Source organism: Coffea arabica, chromosome 6c (assembly GCF_036785885.1).
Source record: "Coffea arabica cultivar ET-39 chromosome 6c, Coffea Arabica ET-39 HiFi, whole genome shotgun sequence".
NCBI lineage: Eukaryota > Viridiplantae > Streptophyta > Magnoliopsida > Gentianales > Rubiaceae > Coffea > Coffea arabica.
The window spans coordinates 26140296-26163182 of record NC_092320.1 but is presented as its reverse complement, the minus strand read 5'-3'; the positions used below and the strand labels follow the sequence as shown (position 1 = coordinate 26163182).

At 37.7% G+C, this 22887-nt stretch overlaps 1 long non-coding RNA gene across 1 annotated transcript; it reads left to right on the top strand.

Moving 5' to 3' along the window:
• Positions 1-4659: 4659 nt before the first annotated feature.
• LOC140008555 (uncharacterized) lies at positions 4660-5589 on the top strand. The gene is made up of 2 exons (XR_011815993.1): positions 4660-4723; positions 5382-5589. It is a non-coding gene; the product is annotated as an uncharacterized lncRNA (long non-coding RNA).
• The last annotated feature ends 17298 nt before the right edge of the window (positions 5590-22887 follow it).

Sequence of the window (22887 nt, the reverse complement as noted above, 5' to 3'; positions counted from 1 at the left end):
CCCTTGCCCTTTTTCGTCGGTCGACTTGTGTCAGAAACGGATTCGGTTGGACGATTGGTGACCCTAGGTTAATGTTTGGTATACTCGAGTACGACCACGAAGTCTGGTAGAGACTGGCCAGTGTCCAGTAGGGAGAAAATGAAATGAATGAATGAATGGCAAGAACAATGGAGGGGTTTTTACTTACAAATGAAATTATTTTTAATGCTGAACGAATAAGGAATGGTTGGTGGAATGAATGAACGAAGGGTTCCATGTGAGTATGTATCCTTTTAATGAATGTATTATCATTAATTTATATTGTAAATGTTTTCTGGATTACTTGTTATTACATGATTAATGTCTTTGTTTAATTATTTGGCTGTGTATGGAACCTCACTGGGCTTGTAGTTCATTTCGTTAGCTTTGTTTTCCTTACAGGGGATGCGAGCGAGGGCGTGAGTCCTGTGCAAACTAGCTTGGTCTAGTTTTTGAAATTTTATTTTTTTTATTGTTCTCGCGCTAGTCCTTGGATAAGATTGGATGTAGTAAGAACTTAAAACTTTTGTTCTAATTGGCATTGTAGTTTTGTTTGAGATGGATATGAATGTAAGTATATGTTTTAAGTTTGGAAATTATTTTTCGGTTAGTCTCGAGGTTATATCTTATTTCACTTGATGAGAGCGATCGAGTCCTGGCGAGAGTTGGGTAGGCGGTCCGCCGAACCTTTTGGCTCGCCTTAAGGGGAGGTGGGGCTATCACAGGTGGTATCAAAGCCACTTCGCGTGGCCTCTGCGCAGAGTGAGCTTGGGTCAAGTGGTGTTATGGTCCTGATTTCGTGAATAAGTATGAAAGACTAAGTGCTCTTTTGAGCATAAGTTATGAATCATGAATTGTTATAGGTCTTAAATCTTTATCATGGTACTTAAGGACAATAGATATGTACGTCAGATAGGAATCTCAATTGTAGATAATTTACTCTTAGGACTGGCCAGCTCGAGTGGTGAATTATCTCAGATTCTTGTACCCGAGTATGCGGGAATTGAGGGCAGTACCAAGGACTTGCAATCTTCATTTCGGGGAATAGGAATGGGCTAATGTTTGGTGAGAGTAAGTGCCAGGGGTTAACGGACGTCTAGTTCAGTTAGTAAGAGAAGTGAGAGATCGGACGGGGGAAAATTTTAACTGAGTGTGGTACGACATGTCGTGTTTTCTTCTTGTTTTGCCATGTATTGCTACTGTATGTATTTGGCTTGTGGCATTTCAATACTTACCTGTATAGTATTTGTTATACTTGATTTTGTTTAACTTGATATCTTTGTAAATTTGGTGTGTTATATCTTGTCATTTTAGTCAATTTACTTTGTTTACATACTAAAACACCTTTTGAAGAAGAAAAGGAGAGAAAAAGGGTATGGAGGGGAGACGTAGTATCGGACATGGAGCTAGTCGGGGCCGTGGGGCTAGGCAAGCTCAAGAACCGAGAAAAGAAAGAGAAACAATAGCTGAGAAAGATCGTGGACCGAGGGTTGAAGCCGGAGATCAAGTAGCGACGACGATACAATAAATGACAAATATCTTAGCGCGATTGGTAGATCAACAAGGCCAGATGCCAGCGAATCAACTCCGGAATCCCGAGATAGGAGAAGATAGGGCTCTAGAGCGGTTTCAAAAATTTGTACCTCCTAAATTCCTTGGAGGGCCTGATCTAGATGTAGCTGAACAGTGGTTAGAGGCAATAATTAATATCTTCGCAGCTTTGAACTACACGGAACAAAGACAGGTGAACTTTGCAGTATTCCAATTTGAAGGATCGGCTCGACATGGTGGAATGTTATTAGAGCAAAGTGGGAGAGAGAATAGATTGCATGGACATGAACGAATTTTATAAGGGAATTTAAAGAGAAATACCTCTCACCTTTGGTCCAAAAAAGCAGAGAAGATGAGTTTATTGGGTTGCGTCAGGGAATCCAGAGTGTGGCCGAATATGAGACTAAATTCACTAAATTGTCTAAGTTTGCGTCCGAATTGGTGGTTACGGAGCGAAGAAGAGTGAGACGGCTTATACAAGGATTAAATTTGGAAATCCAGGAACCTTTAGCGGCAGTTCAAGTTAATACTTTTACTAAGGCTTTAGAGAAAACTCAAAGAGTTGAGGACGCGAAAGCACAAGTAAAAGCTTTTCAAACACGGAAAAGAGGTACATCTAGTAGCATACCTGAGGAATTTAGAGAAAAGATAATACCCTCCAAAATGCAAAAAGTGAACCATTTACCTCACCCACCATGGACATTAGGAGCATTAGATGAGGGGTCTACAAAAGAAAGTCAAATAGGATCAGAGAATTTTCTCAAGAAGGCCAAAAAGTGACTTCTCACTTGGCCTGTGGATACTGTGGAAAGGCAAATCAAACTGAGAATGATTGCTGGAGGAAAGGGTGAAGGTGTTTGATTTGTGAGAGTAGCAATCATCAACTTAGCAATTGCCCGAAAAAACAGCCACGAGAGAATAGTACTCAACAAGTGGGTGGAACCAAATCAAAACACACTAATGAAAGAGGGAAACGAACAAAAGTATCAACACAGGTATATGCCGTAGACTAGCAACAAGCTTCGAGGTCATCTGAGGCAACGGAAGGTAAAAATTTCGAGAACGAAATTTCTTCAGGGGGAGAGAGTGTGAGAACCCAAAAAATTTTCACATTTTCTAGGCATTATTTTATTTTTGCCTACATATTTATACTTGCCTTTAAAATATTAAAGTTTCTATGCATTTTTATAAGTAAGTACAGTTTTAAATCATTTTCCTAGTATAAGTTAGTGTACGTTAAATTTGAAGTGCGTTATAGACGTGGGACCCACTAGTGCGATAAAACTTTGACGACTAGGTGATAAGGTATCAAGGGATATTATTATACAAGGTGCTAAAGAATAATTAGAGATTTGTTATATGATCTAACCATTGGAAGTCAAAGGATTAGAGAAAACACTAGAAAGGCTAAGTGTCCCTACATCATTAGAGGTTGGATTTTGACCTAATTTTTTTCACTTTACTAAAAACAAATTTTGACCCCAAATATCCTCCATTTTCTTCTTCTTGGCCGGCTGTTTTGAGGAGCAAAACAAGAGAGAAAAACTCCATTTTCTACTTCACTTGCTAGCTTGGATCTTGTGTTTTAGCCAACCAAATTTGAAACTACTCCATACAAGTGATCATTAAGGAAGAATAAAGGCTTTGGTGGAGTTATTTTGGAGGGGGAAAGACTAAGCTATCATCTTTCTTGAGGTTACAAGGTATATTTGGCAAGCAACTTTTCCCTACTTTCAATATGTGCAAACTAGTAGCTTATGATTGAGATTTTGATAGTTTTATGCAATATTTCATGAGCTGAGGAGGTGATATGAAAATTTTTAGTTTTATGGTGTAATTTCTGCTCGCATGTGAAGCCTAATGGTTGGCCATTATTTACCAGCTTTGATGTATGGAAAATCTTGTGTTTAGGTGCTAGTTTATTTTGCCTAAAGAAATTTCTGGTTGGTGTGCATAAATTCCAATTTAGGGTTTCCATTGGGTAGTAATCTGCCCTGTTCTGACCAGTTCCATTTGGCCATGATAGAGGCCAAATTGGGCTTAGCTTAAAACATGAAAGTTATAGGAAATGATATTTTATAACTGCCTAAAATTTCAGCTCAATCCGAGCATTGTAGCACATGAAATGACAAAAATACCCTTGACTGCTATAGGTAGAGTTTTGACATTTCATCATTCTGGCTTCGTTTTTCACCTTGATCCGTGTTAAATCAGTAGTTGGCCAAAACACGAAAGTTGTAGTATTATATTTTAACTTTCCAACGCATCTGAAAACGCCTTAGTCGGACTTGTGCAGCCTGAGTTATTGTCATTTGAACCCAGCGCTATTATGCAGCCTGACAGTGAAATTCTGGTCCTGTAATCTGTAAATTCGACCTGGATAAACTGCGAACCGGGCTGAGTTTCTTCATGAAAGTTGTAGACCTTTGTCTTAGCTTCAAAACAGTTTAAATTGTACCCCAATCCTATCAGCGTAGATTCGGTTGTGACCGATACGCTAAGAGACGTCAAACCTGTCATTTTGTTCTTTACCTTAAACCTTATTTCCGGTCACTTTTCTAACTTGGTTTTGTAATTGTATGACATTGAGCTATTGAAAGGCTATTGTAATGAGATTATCTGTGTTTGACTTTAGGGCTGATTGAGGAAAATAATGAAGTCATAAATGGCTGAAAAATAGGTAAATACAACGGGTGTGCTGCCCAAATTTGCACTCGAAGGCTAGGTAGATGTACTCGCGACTTGAGTAAGGGTTGAGGATGAAACTAACTTAAATTATTTAAGGTATTCAAGTCTTCTTTATTAGAGGTATATAAGTTAGAATCTGGGCAAAACTTGTACCCTTGGAAAAATGAAATTTACGACTAATAGAAAAACGTTTTCTTCGTTTCTTCGACTCAAATAGAGATTTCAAAGTTTTACGAACGAGCATAAGTTTTACAAATATTTTACTCATGTCCTTTGGTTTAAATGTACTCTTTTCACTTCCAAAACTATACTTATATTTTGTACTAGTAGTTATTCGGATTTTCTTTGGTTCACCTAAACTTTGGATGGTTTAACTGTAATATTTTTTCTTGGTTATTATTAGGGTTCCATGGTGATTGAGGGTATTATCCGGAAGGAAACTTTGGACATTATTTTGCTTAAATAGGTGAGTGTTCTTTGTATGTTATATTTCCAATGACTAGGTGGATTGTTGTGACTATGTGACTATTTGTGAATGTTGGATTAAATGTTAAATGTTTTCAATGATTTCTAAAAATGAATTATGCTAAGCGAGTGTGTACTTTATCGCGCTCGAGCTAAATGAATATGAAATTTACAATGATTAAATGATTAAATGTTTAAATACTACTTGTACATGAATGTAAGCCGTTGGCTGAACTGGGCCCTTGCCCTTCGTTGCCGGTCGACTCGAGGCAGAAGCGGACTCGGTTGGGCGATTGGTGACCCTGAGTTAATGTTTGGTATACTCGAGTATGACTACAAAATCTGGTAGAGACTGGCCAGTGTCCAATAGGGGGAAAATGAAATGAATGAATGAATGGCAAGAACAATGGAGAAGTTTTTACTTACAAATGAAATTATTTTTAATGCTGGAGGAATAAGGAATGGTTGGTGGAATGAATGAACGAAGGGCTCCATGTGAGTTTGTATCCTTTTAATGAATGTATTATCATTAATTTATATTATAAATGTTTTCTGGATTACTTGTTATTACATAATTAATGTTTTTGTTTAATTATTTGGCTGTGTATGGAACCTCACTGGATTTTTATCTCATTCCATTAGCTTTGTTTTCCTTACAGGGGATGCGAGCGAGGGCATGAGTCCTGTGCAAACTAGCTTGGTCTAGTTTTTAAAATTTTATTTTTTTTATTGTTCCCACGCTAGTGCTTGGATAAGGTTGGATGTAGTAAGAACTTAAATCTTTTGTTCTAATTGGGATTGTAGTTTTGTTTGAGATAGATATAAATGTAAGTATATGTTTCAAGTTTGGGAATTATTTTTCATTTAGTCTCGAGGTTATATCTTATTTCACTTGATGAGAGTGATCGAATCTTGGCGAGAGTTAGGCAGGCGGTCCGCTGAACCCTTTGGTTCACCTTAAAGGGGTGGTGGGTGTGAGGACCCAAATTTTTGCTTATTTTAATCTTATTTTAATGGCTTAATTAATTATTTATCCACCCGTTTTTTTCGAATAATTTATTTCAATATTTTTAAACCAAATTACACAGAACTATAATTTATTTATATTTTTAAAATAACTCGTTTCAAAATTTAATTTTTGGAAACTCGTTAAGTGAAAATAGTGAATACGCGATTGGAGTCAATAATCGATTCGAGAATACAATAAACTTGAAAAATTGGAGACTTGTACATTCGTCTTAAAATATATATTTTTATATTTAAGTATTCAAGTATTAGCTAGTGATACAATTGTTATAAGAATTTCTTGAAAATTTCACTTTATTGTGCAAAAATCGGAAATATACGTTTTTACGCACGCGATTAATTGAGAAAATTTAGACATTTATTTTTAGATCATTAAGAGTGAATAATAATAATATGAATGAAAGTGCATTAGAGGTATAGTGCACAAGTGAAACAAACTTGAGAGGAATCGAGAACGAAACGCGCGCGCGCGCGCGCGAGAGAGGGTTGACTTTTGAACGAATCGTAGCCACACATTAAAGCTTCTCTTGGAAGCTTCATTTTGATCAAAACACTCTCTCTCTTGTTCTCATTCCAGCTGGCCACCAAGGGAAGGAAAACAACCCAAAGCTCTCCAAAATTCTTCACCATTTCTTCACAAAATCCTCACCCAAATCACCCCAAATTTTAGCTATAACTTGTAAATCGCTTGGAGACCACCTCAAACTAGGAAGAGAGCTTGCTTTCCATGGTTTTGTTGAGTTTCAAGAGACCACCCCAATAATGTTGGATTAGTGCTAAATTAGTATAAATAAGTGATATTATGGATAAAAACTCAAAGGAAGTGATGAGGGAATTTTTTCATTCTGCCCCTGTACATGCTGTGGCCCTTAGGGCAAATATTTGTTGGTTCTAATGATTTGTTTCTGATGTATATGTGTAATATAGGTTGTGTACGAAGTTTCATCAAAATATTTCATGATTTGGTTGGCAAAATGATGTGTTTTCGGAAATCCGCAAAAACTAGAAATTTTCCCATAACTGCTCTAGCAATGTTTTTGTTTTGGCTATAACTTTTTACTTCGATGTCGAAATCAAGTGCCATCTGCGGCACTAGAAACTAGACATTCCCAGCTTTCCAAAGGTATAAAATTTACATCCTGGTTCAACCTGAGTAGTCCATACCAATCGTTTGAACATGACTGTCTTGTTTCGCCTTTACACTGGGAGCTCTGTTTTGAGCAGCAAATTGGTGCCCAAATATGAGCTAGCCGTGGACAGATTTTGGGAATGCTTTCTTCTAAGAAATTATAGATTTATGAATCTAGTTTTCAATGCCACTGACCACACTCAATTCCAAGTTGAATTGAGTGAGTTGTGGGCGAAATTCGAAACTGACTCAATGATTTGAAACCCTCTTTTTGACTAGTAAATGCCTAAATCTTGATTGGGACTTGTTGTTTTGAAATTCTTGGTGTTGATCACCTACCAAATGTATTTTGGATGTTTCTTAGACATTGTCTACACAAATGGACCGTGTTTGAGACATTTTGTTGTCCAAATGATTGAGAAAAGGAAAACTAAAGTACAAGGTAGTTTTGCCTTGGAAATTCTTGGAGTTTTAATGACTTGGTTAACTGATTTCCCGTGCGAATTTTTACATGAAATTTGACAGAGAAATAGCACTTATATGGTAGGGTAATACTACCAAATTTGGTGTCATTCCAAGTCCTTCTCGATGACCAACAGATGTCCCAAATTCTGCTTTTTAAATCTGGAAAACTTTTCCTTGGTCAAATCTGATTTGGGGGAGTTATATTTTGAAAATTGTGATGTCCATTACCTTTAAATTACTTAGTGGATTTTTATGGACTCTTGGTTTTGAAAATGGAGTGATTTAGAACTGATTTCATTGCACAAAACGTTTGCAAGCAAAAGAAAAGTGAGGAGGCAGATTGGTCTTGAAATATTTCTTGAACTTTGGTTGTTTTAATGACTGCCTTCCCGTGGGAATTTTTACATGAAACTTGGCAGAAATGTTGTTCACACATGGAGGATTTAGTGTACCAATTTTGGTGTATTTCTAATGCCAATCGATGGCCAAATGATATTTCAAAAATAGTCTTTAAATCTGGGAAATGACTGAACAGTTTGCGAAATGTGACCAACTTTGGACTGATGTCTCTCGATACTCAAAACTCCGATTCCTATTCTGCCTATTGTGTTTTAAACTTTGATTGTAACTCTAATTGAGTTCCAAATTTTAGAGGCTAGTTCGCATTGTGTGAATTTTACCGAATTTTTAGAATTGGCCAAAAACCAACCTCAAAACTATCTTGATAACCCAAAACAGCAACTTGAAGCCAAAAATTGAATCTTTTTCATTTGGAATCATGAAGAAATGTTTTCTAGGAACTTTTACCATTTTGAAAGAAGTTTCCAACGGTACTAAATTTGCCAATTTTGGACTTGTAGAGAGTGAGATACGATTTTTCAAAGATCACTCGACAAATCTGAAATTTCCCAACTTGAAAGAAATTGAGGTTGCGAACTCTCTATTTTCTTCGATATTGCTAGACCGTTTTACACTTGATTTCAAAGATGAAAATCAGATTTTACTTGTGTTTTAAAACCCCATTTTTTGAGCCTCGATTTACGAGTGATTAAGGTTCATTTTCGTGATTTCTTCTTAGATTGTACAAGAGTGCAATCTTTCTCGATAATTAGGGATTTTAAGCTAAAGTGTGTAATAGTGCATTATTAATTGCTCAGGCACTCAAGAGGACCTTCAAGAGGATCTCACGGGAGACGCCTAAACAATCATTTGCACTTGCTTCTTGAATTACTTGATGAGTGTCAAATATATGTAAACCTGATACGTGCTTAATTGTTATTAATGATTGGAGATTTTGAAAATGCTGAGTCGAGTGTGTACTTCTCGGTCTCATTTAAATGAATCATGAATGACTTGATTGAAATGAAATGAATGATTGAATGAAATGATAAATTATGCTATGGCTGCATAAGTTGATGGAGCGATGCCTCATCGACCACTGAACGATTGTAAGTACCACACCGATTCGGGTGGGAGGTACCTCTTGAGTTGTCTCAGTACTCTAAACCTCTGAACAATAGTAAGTACCACACCGATTTGGTGGGAGGTACCTCTCGAGTCGTTTCAAAACTATAAAATTGAGCGATTGCAAGTAGCACACCGATTTGGGTGGGAGGTACCTCTCGAGTCGTTTCAGAACCATAAAGTATTCTAAGTCGATTGGAGCGGAGTCTCATCGACCTCTGAACGATAGTAAGTATCACACCGATTTGGTGAGAGGTACCTCTCGAGTCGTCTCAGAACTATAAAATTGAGTGATAGCAGGTACCACATCGTTTTGGGTGGGGGGCACCTCTCGAGTCGTCTCAGAAACATAAATGGAATAAGTGAAGTGCTATGAATTTGATTGCCTACCCGGGTGACGGGGTGTCGTCACGAGAATGTATTAAATTGAACTTAGGCAAAGTAATTGAAAATTAGCTCCTGAGAGCTCCTGCATCCTACTCAAGTATGTTTATTATAAATTATGAATTACTTGAATGTTATAATTTTCATTATTGTGTAAGTGCTATTGTTATTGAACTACGTGTGTTGCATGTTTTCTTGGTCTCACGAGCATTCGCTTGCCCCGTTAGATTTGTTTTCCTTAACAGGAGCGGATATGGGAGGAATTATGGAGAAGTTTATTTGGTGGCTCATTTGATTTGAATTTTGAATGTATTTGTTTAGACAACTTTTAGAAGTTGTATATTTTGGAAAAAGTAATTGTAAGTTTGAAATTGTGATGTAAGATTGAATATTTACGTATGGAAATGACTTCGTACTTTTATTTCGATTTTCATTGTTAGTATTAGACTTTAAGTTTGAACTGGAATTGTCTTGAGTCCTGGCGAGAGTTGGACAGGCATCCCGCGGATACCCTTGGGTTTGCCCTTGGGAGAAGTGGGGGTGTCACAGTTGGTATCAGAGTTTGGGCTTCAGATTTCTGTAGTGTATCTTAGGCTAAAAGTTTAGGATACCAGACTGTGGGACTGGTTTGAAAGTTAAGCGACTACTTGTAGGGATAAAAATCAGACCAACTTCACCTGGTCTCTGCGCGGAGTGAGTTTGGGTCAAGTGGTGATATGGTCCCAATTATGTGAATATGTATAAAATACTAAGTGCTTTTCTTGTGCGTAAGTTGTGAATTACGAAAGTGGTAAGCGTAAAATCTTTATCATGCTACTTAAGATAGATAGATATGTACGTCAGGTATGGATCTTAAACTTTATTGATTTGCACTTGAGAGCGTACGGCCTGAGTTGCAAATTCTCTTAGTTTTGGATTTTTGTACTTGAGTACTAAATACTTTTCCTGAGGGAATACTTCTGACTTCGAAAGGGATATAGTCTAATGTATTATAATATGAATAGAAATCATAAGTGATTTTTGAGATAAGTTTTGATGGCAAATGTCAGAGCACGGAGGATTCTTGTATTGGACTTGAGATCTCCATTATGGGAAATAAGAACGGACTAATGTTTTGCGAGAATAAGTGCAAGAGGTCAACGGACGTCTAGTTCATGTAGTAAGAGAAGTGAGACATCGGATGAAAAATATTTTAACCGAGTGTGGGATAATATTGATCAGAGAGAAGTGGAATGTAGTTCAGCTTGAAATGTGACAATTTTACATTTCTTTTGGTTTGACTCATTACCCTAACCTGTATAAGGATTTTCATCTTAAATTTAGTAACGAAAACTCGTATTCGTTGAAAGTTTTAGGCTAAGAATTTAGGAGGTAGCTCAGGCTTTTGAGTGCAATTTGGAGTTTATAATCATTTGAATGATGTGGTTTGGTATCATGGATTCTTCTAGTTTTGTCCCTAATTAGGCTTATGATTTTTCTTTTGATCCTGCCTAGTATAGCAGAGGTGGTGCTCGCCGTGAGGTCTTTTGTATTTTGCTTGCAAGTACTATATTTGTGGCACTTAGTTGCCTATGACCTGTATTTGATACTATTAACTTGTTGTATGCATATCGACATGTGACATGACTTCTAACTTATGTAAATAGCTATGCTTTGATTTAAAGTGTTCTTGCAATGTGTATTATTTTTCCGATTCACATGCTTATACTTTCTACTTGTATTATACGTTTAGAACCTTGCAAAATGGATCGGCGTGGACGTGAACGGTGGCGTGGGCGTGGGATTCGGTAACCCCGCACTCCTGAGAGAGGTGAGGGATCTGCGACTGGACCAAACCAAAACCCTAGAAACGAAAAGGGTGACCAAGTGGCTACGGCCATTAACCGCATGACCGATACTCTCGAGCGCTTAGCTGACCGCCAAGGACCTGACCAATCAACCAACCTAGGAACTAAGAGAGGGGCGAGGATGGAGCCCTAGAGCGATTCTTGAAGTTCGCTCCACCTAAGTTTCATGGAGGGTCTGATCCCAAAGTAGCGGAAAATTGGTTTGAAAGGATGGTTGATATTTTTGCTGCTTTAGATTATACCGAGAAAAGCCAAGTGAATTTTGCCCTTTTCCAATTTGAAGGGGTGGCACGCTCATGGTGGAATGTTGTTAGCGCAAAATGGAAAAGAGAACAAATCCCTTGAATTTGGATAAATATTGAGAGGGAGTTTAATATCAAGTTCCTCTCGCCAATTATACAAGAAAAGAGGGAGGACGACTTTATTAAGTTAAAACAAGGATTATTAAATGTGGTTGAGTATGAGGAGTGGTTCACCAAACTTTTCAAATTTGCCCCTGAGCTTGTACTCACCGAACGTAAAAGGATAAGGAGGTTTATTCAGGGATTAAATGTAGAAATTCAAGAATCCCTAGCAGTTACCCGGATTACCACTTTTACGGATGCCTTGAATAAGGCACAGAGGGTAGAACATGCTAAGTCTCAATCTAAAACTTTTCATGCTAGAAAGAGGGGTAACCCAAGTGATATTCCTAAACCGTCTAAGAAGTCTACCCAACCCCTTAATATGGAAAAAGAGGTTGAAGGAGTGAAGATGCATGAAAAATCCGGAGAAACTCCATCAAGCAAAGCCCCACCAAAAGGAAATCGGAGTGGAGGAGCTCAACAAAAAGGGAAATCTCAAACTGGTCAAGCCATGACTCCTCATGTAACTTGTGGATACTGTGGCCAGATTAACCACACTGAGCCCGAGTGCTGGAGAAAACAAGAAAAATGTCTGAGTTGCGGTAGTACCGAGTATAAGTTTTCGAATTGCCCTAAAACTTTTAAGGAAAAAGGAAATTCTCAATAACCTGCTAAATCCACTGCAAAATCAGTCGAGTGCCAGAAGGAATAATTAATGCTAATGATTGTAAGAGGGACCCAAGTAGTAGAAACTCTATGAGTAGGGGTAAATCTAACTCCACTCGACAAATAGGGATTGTAATTTCACCCTAGCCTAAACTGGCACTTTTAGAGGATGTAATCTTTGTATAGAGGATGACATCCTTTTGATGTATATTGCGACTTAACACATTTTGATCTTGTTGAATCCCCTTTTCTTTGAAATGATTTGATGAATTTATTATAATTTAGTATAACTATGATGATCTTTTATGGTATATGAAAATTTACCTTGCTTTTAAATTGATTTTACAACTTATATGTGTCTGTAATATGTTGCTCCATGTCTCAAGACCTGTAATAAGATCATGAATGACACCTGAGAATAGTTAAGTTCTATAAGTGTGAGTTTTGAAAGGGGCGATGAAAGTTGGTCACGGGAGGAGAAAGTATTTGGGGTTATTCATAAATTAGAGTATGAATTTCGAGAACGAAATTCTTTTTAAGGAGGGAAGGATGTGAGGACCCGAATTTTTACTTATTTTAATGGCTCAATTAATTATTTATTCACCCGTTTTCTTCGAATAATTTATTTCAACCTTTTTAGACCCAATTACATAGAACTATGATTTACTTATATTTTTAAAATGACTCGTTTCAAAATTTAATTTTTGAAAGTTCATTAAGTGAAAATAGTGAATACGCGATTGGAGTCAATAATCGATTCGAAAATACAATAAACTTGAAATATTGGAGACTTCTACATTGGTCTTAAAATAGGTATATTTATATTTAAGTATTCAAGTATTAGTTAGTGATACAATCGTTATAAGAATTTCTTGAAAATTTCGCTTTATCGCGCAAAAATCAGAAGTACGCGTTTTTACGCGCGCGATTAATTGAGGGACTTTAGACCTTTGTTTTTAGACCATTAAGAGTGAATAATAATAATATAAATGAGAGTGCATTAGAGGTATAGTGCACATGTGAAACAAACTCGAGAGGAATCGAGCACGAAACGCGCGCGTGCGCGTGCGGGAGAGGGTTGACTTTTGAACGAATCGTAGCCACACATTAAAGCTTCTCTTGGATGCTTCATTTTGATCAAAACACTCTCTCTCTTGCTCTCATTCCAGCCAGCCACCAAGGGAAGGAAAACAACCCAAAGCTCTCCAAAATTCTTCACTATTTCTTCACAAAATCCTTACCCAAATCACCCTAAATTTTAGCTACAACTTGTAAATCACTTGGAGACCACCTCAAGCTAGGAAGAGAGCTTGCTTTCCATGGTTTTGTTGAGCTTCAAGAGGCCAAAAATTTCTGTTTTGTTCATCAAGAGAGGTAAACAACGATCAACTACCAAAATCTTAGTTTGTGGAAGTTATATTACACCTATGAGCTCTTAGATTCTCATGGGTAGCTTTATTTATGTTGAAAAATTGGTGTGTGGGCTCTATGAACTCCCACTTTGGCTTGATGGACTGATTTTGTGAGTTTTGATGTTGATAATGTTGGATTAGTGCTTAAATTAGTAGAAATGAGTGATGTTATGGATGAAAGCTCAAAGGAAGTGATGAGGAAATTTTTTCATTTCTGCCCCTGTACATGCTGTGGCACTTAGAGCAAATTTTTGGTGGTTCTAATAAATTGTTTCTGATGTATATGTGTAATATAGGTTGTGTACGAATTTTCATAAAAAAATTCCATGATTTGGTTGGCCAAATGATGTGTTTTCGGAAATCAGTAAAAACTAGAAATTTTCCCGTAACAGCTCTGGCAATGTTTCTGTTTTGGCTATAACTTTTTACTCCGATGTCAAAATCGAGTGTTGTTTGTGGTAGTGGAAACTAGACATTCCCAAATTTCCAACGGTATAAAACGTACATCCTGGTTCCACCTGAGCAGTCCATACCAATCGTTTGAACATGACTATCCTGTTTCGCTCCTACACTGGGAGCTCTGTTTTGAGCAGCAAATTGGTGCCCAAATATGAGCTAGCCATGGACAGATTTTGGAAACGATTTCTTCTAAGACATTGTAGATTTATGATTCTAGTTTTCAATGCCACTAACCACGCTCAATTTTAAGTTGAATTGAGTGAGTTATGGCCGAAATCCGAAACTGGCTCAATGATTTGAAACCCTCTTTTTGACTAGTAAATGCCTAAATCTTGATTGGGACTTGTTGTTTTGAAATTCTTGGTGTTGATCACCTACCAAATGTATCTTGGATGTTTATTAGACATTTTCTACACAAATGGACCGTGTTTGAAACATTTTGTTGTCCAAATGATTGAGAAAAGGAAAACTAAAGTACAAGGCAGTTTTGCCTTGGAAATTCTTGGAGTTTTAATGACTTGGTTAACTGACTTCACGTGCGAATTTTTGCATGAAATTTGACAGAGAAATAGCCCTTATATGGTAGGGTAATACTACCAAATTTGGTGTCATTCGAAGTCCTTCTCGATGCCCGACAAATGTCCCAAAGTCTGCTTTTTAAATCTAGAAAACTTTTCCTTTTTTCTTGGCCGAATGGTCAAATCTGATTTGGGGGAGTTATATTTTGAAAATTGTGTTGTTCATTACCTTTAAATTGCTTAGTGGATGTTTATGGACTCTTGGTTTCGAAAATGGAGTGATTTAGAACTGATTTCATTGCACAAAACGTTTTCAAGCAAAAGAAAAGTGAGAAGGCAGATTGGCCTTGAAATATTTCTTGAACTTTGGTTGTTTTAATGACTGCCTTCCCGTGGGAATTTTTCCATGAAACTTGGTAGAAATGTTGTTCACACATGGAGGATTTAGTGTACCAATTTTGGTGTATTTCTAATGCCAAATCGATGGCCAAATGATATTTCAAAGATAGTCTTTGAATCTGGGAAATGACTGAACAGTTTGCGAAATGTGACCAACTTTGGACTGATGTCTCTGATACTCAAAACTCTGATTCCTATTCCGCCTATTGTGTTTTAAACTTTGATTGTAACTCTAATTGAGTTCCAAATTTTAGAGGCTAGTTCGTATTGTGTGAATTTTATCGAATTTTCAAAATTGGCCAAAAACCAACCTCAAAACTATCTTGATAACCCAAAACAGCAACTTGAAGCCAAAAACTGAATCTCTTTCATTTGGAATCATGAAAAAATGTTTTCTAGGAACTTTTAGCATTTTGGAAGAAGTTTCCAACGGTACTAAATTTGCCAATTTTGGACTTGTAGAGAGTGAGATACGATTTTTCAAAGATCGCTCGACAAATCTAAAATTTTCGAACTTGAATGAAATTGAGGTTGCGAACTCTCTATTTTTCCTTGATATTGTTAGACCATTTTACACTTGATTTCAAAGATAAAAATCAGATTTCACTTGTGTTTTAAACCCTCATTTTTTGAGCCTCGATTTACGAGTGATTAAGACTCATTTTCATGATTTCTTCTTAGATTGTACAAGAGTGCAATATTTCTCGATAATTAGCGGTTTTAAGCTAAAGTGTGTAATAATTTATTATTAATTGCTCAGGCACTGAAGAGGACCTTCAAGAGGATCTCACGAGAGACGTCTAAACAATGTTTGCACTTGCTCCTTGAATTACTTGGTGAGTGTCAAGTGTATGTATTAATGATTGGAGTTTTTGAAAATGCTAAGTCGAGTGTGTACTTTATCGCACTTGGTCTCATTTAAATGAATTATGAATGACTTAATTGAATGAAATGAATGATTGAATGAAATGATAAATTATGCTATGGCTGCATAAGTCGATTGGAGCGATGCCTCATCGACCACTGAACGATTATAAGTACCACACCGATTTGAGTGGCAGGTACGTCTCAAGTCGTCTCAATACCCTAAACCTCTGAACGATAGTAATGTAAGTCCCAAAGACAACCAAGAGGGGGGGTGAATTGGGTTGATTAAAATCCTAACCAAATTTATGCACTTTTTCTTTAATAAAAATTTACCTTCTTTTCTAGTAATGATTAACCAAGTAGATTAGAAGACAGGAGCAATATTGATCAGAAAAATAAGTATAGAAAAGCAATGAGAATTTTATTAAACAGAAAAGTAAAATAGGGAATCAAACCAGGTGTCTACCAAGCTATCCTCAAACTTGAAGACCAAACACTAGGAAGAGCAACTTCTCTTTGATGAAAGAAGATCAACTAGATGTACAATGGAGGGAGCACTTCCTCCTTGCCCTAAGCCTCACTTAGTCAAGCTAAGAAGTTTTACAATCACTCAGAAAACCCTCAACAAAGCTACACTAAAGATCCTTTCAACCACAAAAGAAATGCTCAACAGAAATTCACACCACTGTAATACAAATCTGCTTTGGAGACTATTTTCTAGCTAAAATATCTCTTGAGAACTTGTAAACAAAGTGTGCAAAAGTCTTTTACTTGGTTCAGACCAGTTTGATTTTAAAGGGATCCAGAAATGGGCTTCATCTGTGACGGCCCCACCTCCCCCTAAGGCGAACCAGAGGGTTTGGCGGGTCGCCTGCCCAGCTCTCGCCAGGACTACGGATCAGATTAGAGCTATCTATTCCGATCCGGAACTTACAAACGAGCGTAAACAGGTCAAAATGGTAAAATAACCCAAAATAAAAAAATAAAATGAAATCCGGAGTCGGTCATGAATAGTAACCGACCCGTCAAAACCCAACCGAAAGAGCACGCAAACATTCACATATGAACTTTAGCGATTACAATCCAAAAGAACATACAAAAGTTTTCAAAAGTTAATACATATACACGGTTTGCCAAATCAAAAGAGAAAACGCCCCAAAAGTACACTTAGGGTTTTAATACATGAGCTATACAAAAGATATGTTCAACTAGCTCAATTTGGCAGCCATTTGTCAAATCCAGACCAAAAGGGCAAAATTTTCCTGTAAGGAAAACAAAAGGAACAGAAAGGGGTGAGCTTGCGCTCAATGAGGTACCAAACAGATAGCATTAAAATCATGGCATTTCACATTTAACAAATCAGACACACATGTCAGATGTAAAGCAAAGGAACCAATGATTCAAATCAGAAAGATACGGGTGGCTCTCAGGAGCCAAATTTCCAGCGCAGTACTTGATCCAAACCGGTTGACTCTCCGTCAACGTATATAGAACCAACGCGTCCGTAGACCCCTCTTATCACCGAATTCCGTCCACCAAACACCCCTTTACCGGGCCCGCTCACCTCAAACGAACAAAATGGTAATACTCGAGTATACCCGGAATCAAGGGTCTCAATATCCAAAATCCCCGAACAGACTACCGTGGTTCGTTATCTAATCGTCCAGGCCCTTGCCGGCCCGACTCGAATAACTTAGCCACAGGATTGAGCTCATAGGTCATAGAAATCCGAACAGATGCAGACACAGATAACAGATTCAAATTTTGCATAGTAAATTGGCATATGAACAGACTAGAGAACGAGTGTGATAAAGTACACCCCCGTCTCGAACAAATAAACAGATTGCAGAGCAGAAATCAAGTTAAACAGCAATGGAGGGGAGTGGTACACTCACCGGCTCAACTTCAAAAGTTTTTACTTCAGATTGGCCTTAATCGCCAAGAAACCCTAAAATAGCCAAAATAAACCAATTGAAGGTTTCACATCCATAATCGAGTAAACAAAATGCACATGAGGCTCGACTACCAGTCGTATGCCTCGCCAAATAATTACTAATGCAAGGGTGGAAAACATGATTTTCTTGAAAACGAAAAGGTAACATGAAGACCTAGGCACAAACAACCCAAAAGTCCTTTGCTCAAATCACAAGTAAATCCAATAAAATTTCGGCAGCATAACCCTTGTGTTTACCTAGTTTCCAGCCATCATGGCTTCATTATTTCCTCAATTCAGTCCCAACATCTCACACAAAATTCATCTCATTTCCCAAAAGCCGTTCACTAGTCTCAAAGTAGTACAAGTACAAAAGTTAGCTAGGAAATGATCGGAATAAAAACAAGCCCTAAAACTATTCAAATAAACACAATAAAATTTGTTTACAAGTCATAAACCAAGGCCAAGTATTACCAAAATAAGGTTCCATAAGAATATATAAGCATTAAAGGAAATCAGAAAAATCCGGAAATGGAAATAAGCTTTAACCCAAGAAAACAGTTTTTGACATCATTTTGCGGTTTTGGCACCAAAGGCACTACGATTGTCGGATGAGGGTGCAAGACCCACCATTTCGAAGCTAAAAGACAGGGCTACAACATCACAGAAGGTCACTCAGCCCAGTTTTGAGTGCAAACAGGTCAAAAATACAAAATACTACATCAAAACCGTAAAACAGATTCACCAAAACGCATTCTAGCGGAAATATCATAACTCAGGCCCTACAAGTCCAAATCCAGAAATTCCAAAACCAGATGAAAGCTAATAAACAGGGCTAAATTTCTTCAGAAGGCCTCAACAACTAATTCGGAAGCAAGACAGACCAAAACAACCAATTACAGAAGCAAATCCCAATTTCGGGTAAAACCAGAACAGCAATAGTAATTTCGACTTTTCTCATTCTACACTACTCCGATTGACCTGAAATTTTGTAGGCACCTCTAAAATGTCATTCCCTACAACTTTCATGTTTTGAGCTAAGGCCAATTAGGCCCCTATCTAGGACCTAAAATTTCGGACAGAATGCTCCACTTAAGAACCCTAGGTTTTCAATTTTCTTCCAAAACAGAAATTGGTTGCAATTAATCACTTTTCCCACCTACTTGAGTCATTAGAGACCATTTCTAATCATCCTAGATAGCCACACAATCATGCTTATATTAAAACAGAAAAATCCCCAAAAATAATAAAATTTCATCATTTCCACCACAAATCAAGAAATAATCCATAAACTTGCATCTTCTACTTTCACTAAGCATGATTTAAGCATCAATTAAAGGGGGGTGGTTCTTCACAACTTACCTTTAAAACAAGAGAGAGAGAGCTATGGGTCACCTTAACCTTCCAAATAACTTCACACAACAATTCACAACCACTACTTGAAGGTGTTTTATGAAGAAAAATCAAGGTTGGATGGTTGGTTTTGGTGATTGAAGCAAGATTGAAGCCAAAACTTGAAGAGGTTTTCTTTCTTCCTTTGAGAGAGAGGGCCGGCACTTGAGAGGAGAAAATGGTGCAATTTTTGGTTAATTTTGTGATTTATTTGGTCAATGGTAAGACATGGAATAGTAGTCTTAAAGGTAACCCAATCAAATGGTGACACTTGTCACCTAATTTAATGCAAGTCTATCACTTTGTTTCCTCTCACATCAATCCAAATTTGCAACCTCAAAATATCTCGTAACACCCGATAAAATAATTCCAGTATCCAAAACGTAATTCAGTTGGCCGAATTTTTCCGAACTTTTCACACTTGTGGGTCCCACGTCCGGTATACGCTCTTAATTTCTAAAAATCTATTTGATACTAGAAAAATCATCTGAAAATTATATTTACTCATAAAATTTATCTAGAAAATTTTCCGGATACAGAAAGTGCAGAAAACAAATCATTGAAAATAAGAAAACCTAGAAATATAATAAAACCTAAAAATTGGAAAAATTACGGGTTCTCACACTCTCTCCCCCTTAAAGAAATTTCGCCCTCGAAATTTTACCTTCAAAATTTAAAGTAACCAGACCTAGTCCCAAACCCAATTAAAATAACCCCGTCCGATCCCTCACGTCACTTACTATGCAAACTAGATATCCAATAACCTCTTGGACTCATTCCAGCCGAACAAAGCCCATTCATGTTCCAAAAATGCAAATCTCACATACTTAACACCGCCTCAACTCTGGAGTACTCAGGCACAAGAATCCGAAATAAGACAATTCACCTCTCGAGCTGGCCAGTCCCAAGAGTAAACCATCTACAATCGAAATTCCTACCAGACGTACCTATCTATGGTCCTCAATTACCACGAAAAGTTTTAAGCCCTATAACGTTCACAATTCAGAGCTTAGGCTCAAACGAGCACTTATTCCTTCATACCTATTCACCACTTAGTCCAGGCTCACTCCGCGCAGAGACCACGCGAAGCAGGCTCTGATACCACCTGTGACGGCCCCACCTCCCCCTAAGGCGAACCAGAGGGTTTGGCGGGTCGCCTGCCCAGCTCTCGCCAGGACTACGGATCAGATTAGAGCTATCTATTGCGATCCGGAACTTACAAACGAGCGTAAACAGGTCAAAATGGTAAAATAACCCAAAATAAAAAAATAAAATGAAATCCGTAGTCGGTCATGAATAGTAACCGACCCGTCAAAACCCAACCGAAAGAGCACGCAAACATTCACATATGAACTTTAGCGATTACAATCCAAAAGAACATACAAAAGTTTTCAAAAGTTAATACATATACACGGTTTGCCAAATCAAAAGAGAAAACGCCCCAAAAGTACACTTAGGGTTTTAATACATGAGCTATACAAAAGATATGTTCAACTAGCTCAATTTGGCAGCCATTTGTCAAATCCAGACCAAAAGGGCAAAATTTTCCTGTAAGGAAAACAAAAGGAACAGAAAGGGGTGAGCTTGCGCTCAATGAGGTACCAAACAGATAGCATTAAAATCATGGCATTTCACATTTAACAAATCAGACACACATGTCAGATGTAAAGCAAAGGAACCAATGATTCAAATCAGAAGGATACGGGTGGCTCTCAGGAGCCAAATTTCCAGCGCAGTACTTGATCCAAACCGGTTGACTCTCCGTCAACGTATATAGAACCAACGCGTCCGTAGACCCCTCTTATCACCGAATTCCGTCCACCAAACACCCCTTTACCGGGCCCGCTCACCTCAAACGAACAAAATGGTAATACTCGAGTATACCCGGAATCAAGGGTCTCAATACCCAAAATCCCCGAACAGACTACCGTGGTTCGTTATCTAATCGTCCAGGCCCTTGCCGGCCCGACTCGAATAACTTAGCCACAGGATTGAGCTCATAGGTCATAGAAATCCGAACAGATGCAGACACAGATAACAGATTCAAATTTTGCATAGTAAATTGGCATATGAACAGACTAGAGAACGAGTGTGATAAAGTACACCCCCGTCTCGAACAAATAAACAGATTGCAGAGCAGAAATCAAGTTAAACAGCAATGGAGGGGAGTGGTACACTCACCGGCTCAACTTCAAAAGTTTTTACTTCAGATTGGCCTTAATCGCCAAGAAACCCTAAAATAGCCAAAATAAACCAATTGAAGGTTTCACATCCATAATCGAGTGAACAAAATGCACATGAGGCTCGACTACCAGTCGTATGCCTCGCCAAATAATTACTAATGCAAGGGTGGAAAACATGATTTTCTTGAAAACGAAAAGGTAACATGAAGACCTAGGCACAAACAACCCAAAAGTCCTTTGCTCAAATCACAAGTAAATCCAATAAAATTTCGGCAGCATAACCCTTGTGTTTACCTAGTTTCCAGCCATCATGGCTTCATTATTTCCTCAATTCAGTCCCAACATCTCACACAAAATTCATCTCATTTCCCAAAAGCCGTTCACTAGTCTCAAAGTAGTACAAGTACAAAAGTTAGCTAGGAAATGATCGGAATAAAAACAAGCCCTAAAACTATTCAAATAAACACAATAAAATTTGTTTACAAGTCATAAACCAAGGCCAAGTATTACCAAAATAAGGTTCCATAAGAATATATAAGCATTAAAGGAAATCAGAAAAATCCGGAAATGGAAATAAGCTTTAACCCAAGAAAACAGTTTTTGACATCATTTTGCGGTTTTGGCACCAAAGGCACTACGATTGTCGGATGAGGGTGCAAGACCCACCATTTCGAAGCTAAAAGACAGGGCTACAACATCACAGAAGGTCACTCAGCCCAGTTTTGTGTGCAAACAGGTCAAAAATACAAAATACTACATCAAAACCGTAAAACAGATTCACCAAAACGCATTCTAGCGGAAATATCATAACTCAGGCCCTACAAGTCCAAATCCAGAAATTCCAAAACCAGATGAAAGCTAATAAACAGGGCTAAATTTCTTCAGAAGGCCTCAACAACTAATTCGGAAGCAAGACAGACCAAAACAACCAATTACAGAAGCAAATCCCAATTTCGGGTAAAACCAGAACAGCAATAGTAATTTCGACTTTTCTCATTCTACACTACTCCGATTGACCTGAAATTTTGTAGGCACCTCTAAAATGTCATTCCCTACAACTTTCATGTTTTGAGCTAAGGCCAATTAGGCCCCTATCTAGGACCTAAAATTTCGGACAGAATGCTCCACTTAAGAACCCTAGGTTTTCAATTTTCTTCCAAAACAGAAATTGGTTGCAATTAATCACTTTTCCCACCTACTTGAGTCATTAGAGACCATTTCTAATCATCCTAGATAGCCACACAATCATGCTTATATTAAAACAGAAAAATCCCCAAAAATAATAAAATTTCATCATTTCCACCACAAATCAAGAAATAATCCATAAACTTGCATCTTCTACTTTCACTAAGCATGATTTAAGCATCAATTAAAGGGGGGTGGTTCTTCACAACTTACCTTTAAAACAAGAGAGAGAGAGCTATGGGTCACCTTAACCTTCCAAATAACTTCACACAACAATTCACAACCACTACTTGAAGGTGTTTTATGAAGAAAAATCAAGGTTGGATGGTTGGTTTTGGTGATTGAAGCAAGATTGAAGCCAAAACTTGAAGAGGTTTTCTTTCTTCCTTTGAGAGAGAGGGCCGGCACTTGAGAGGAGAAAATGGTGCAATTTTTGGTTAATTTTGTGATTTATTTGGTCAATGGTAAGACATGGAATAGTAGTCTTAAAGG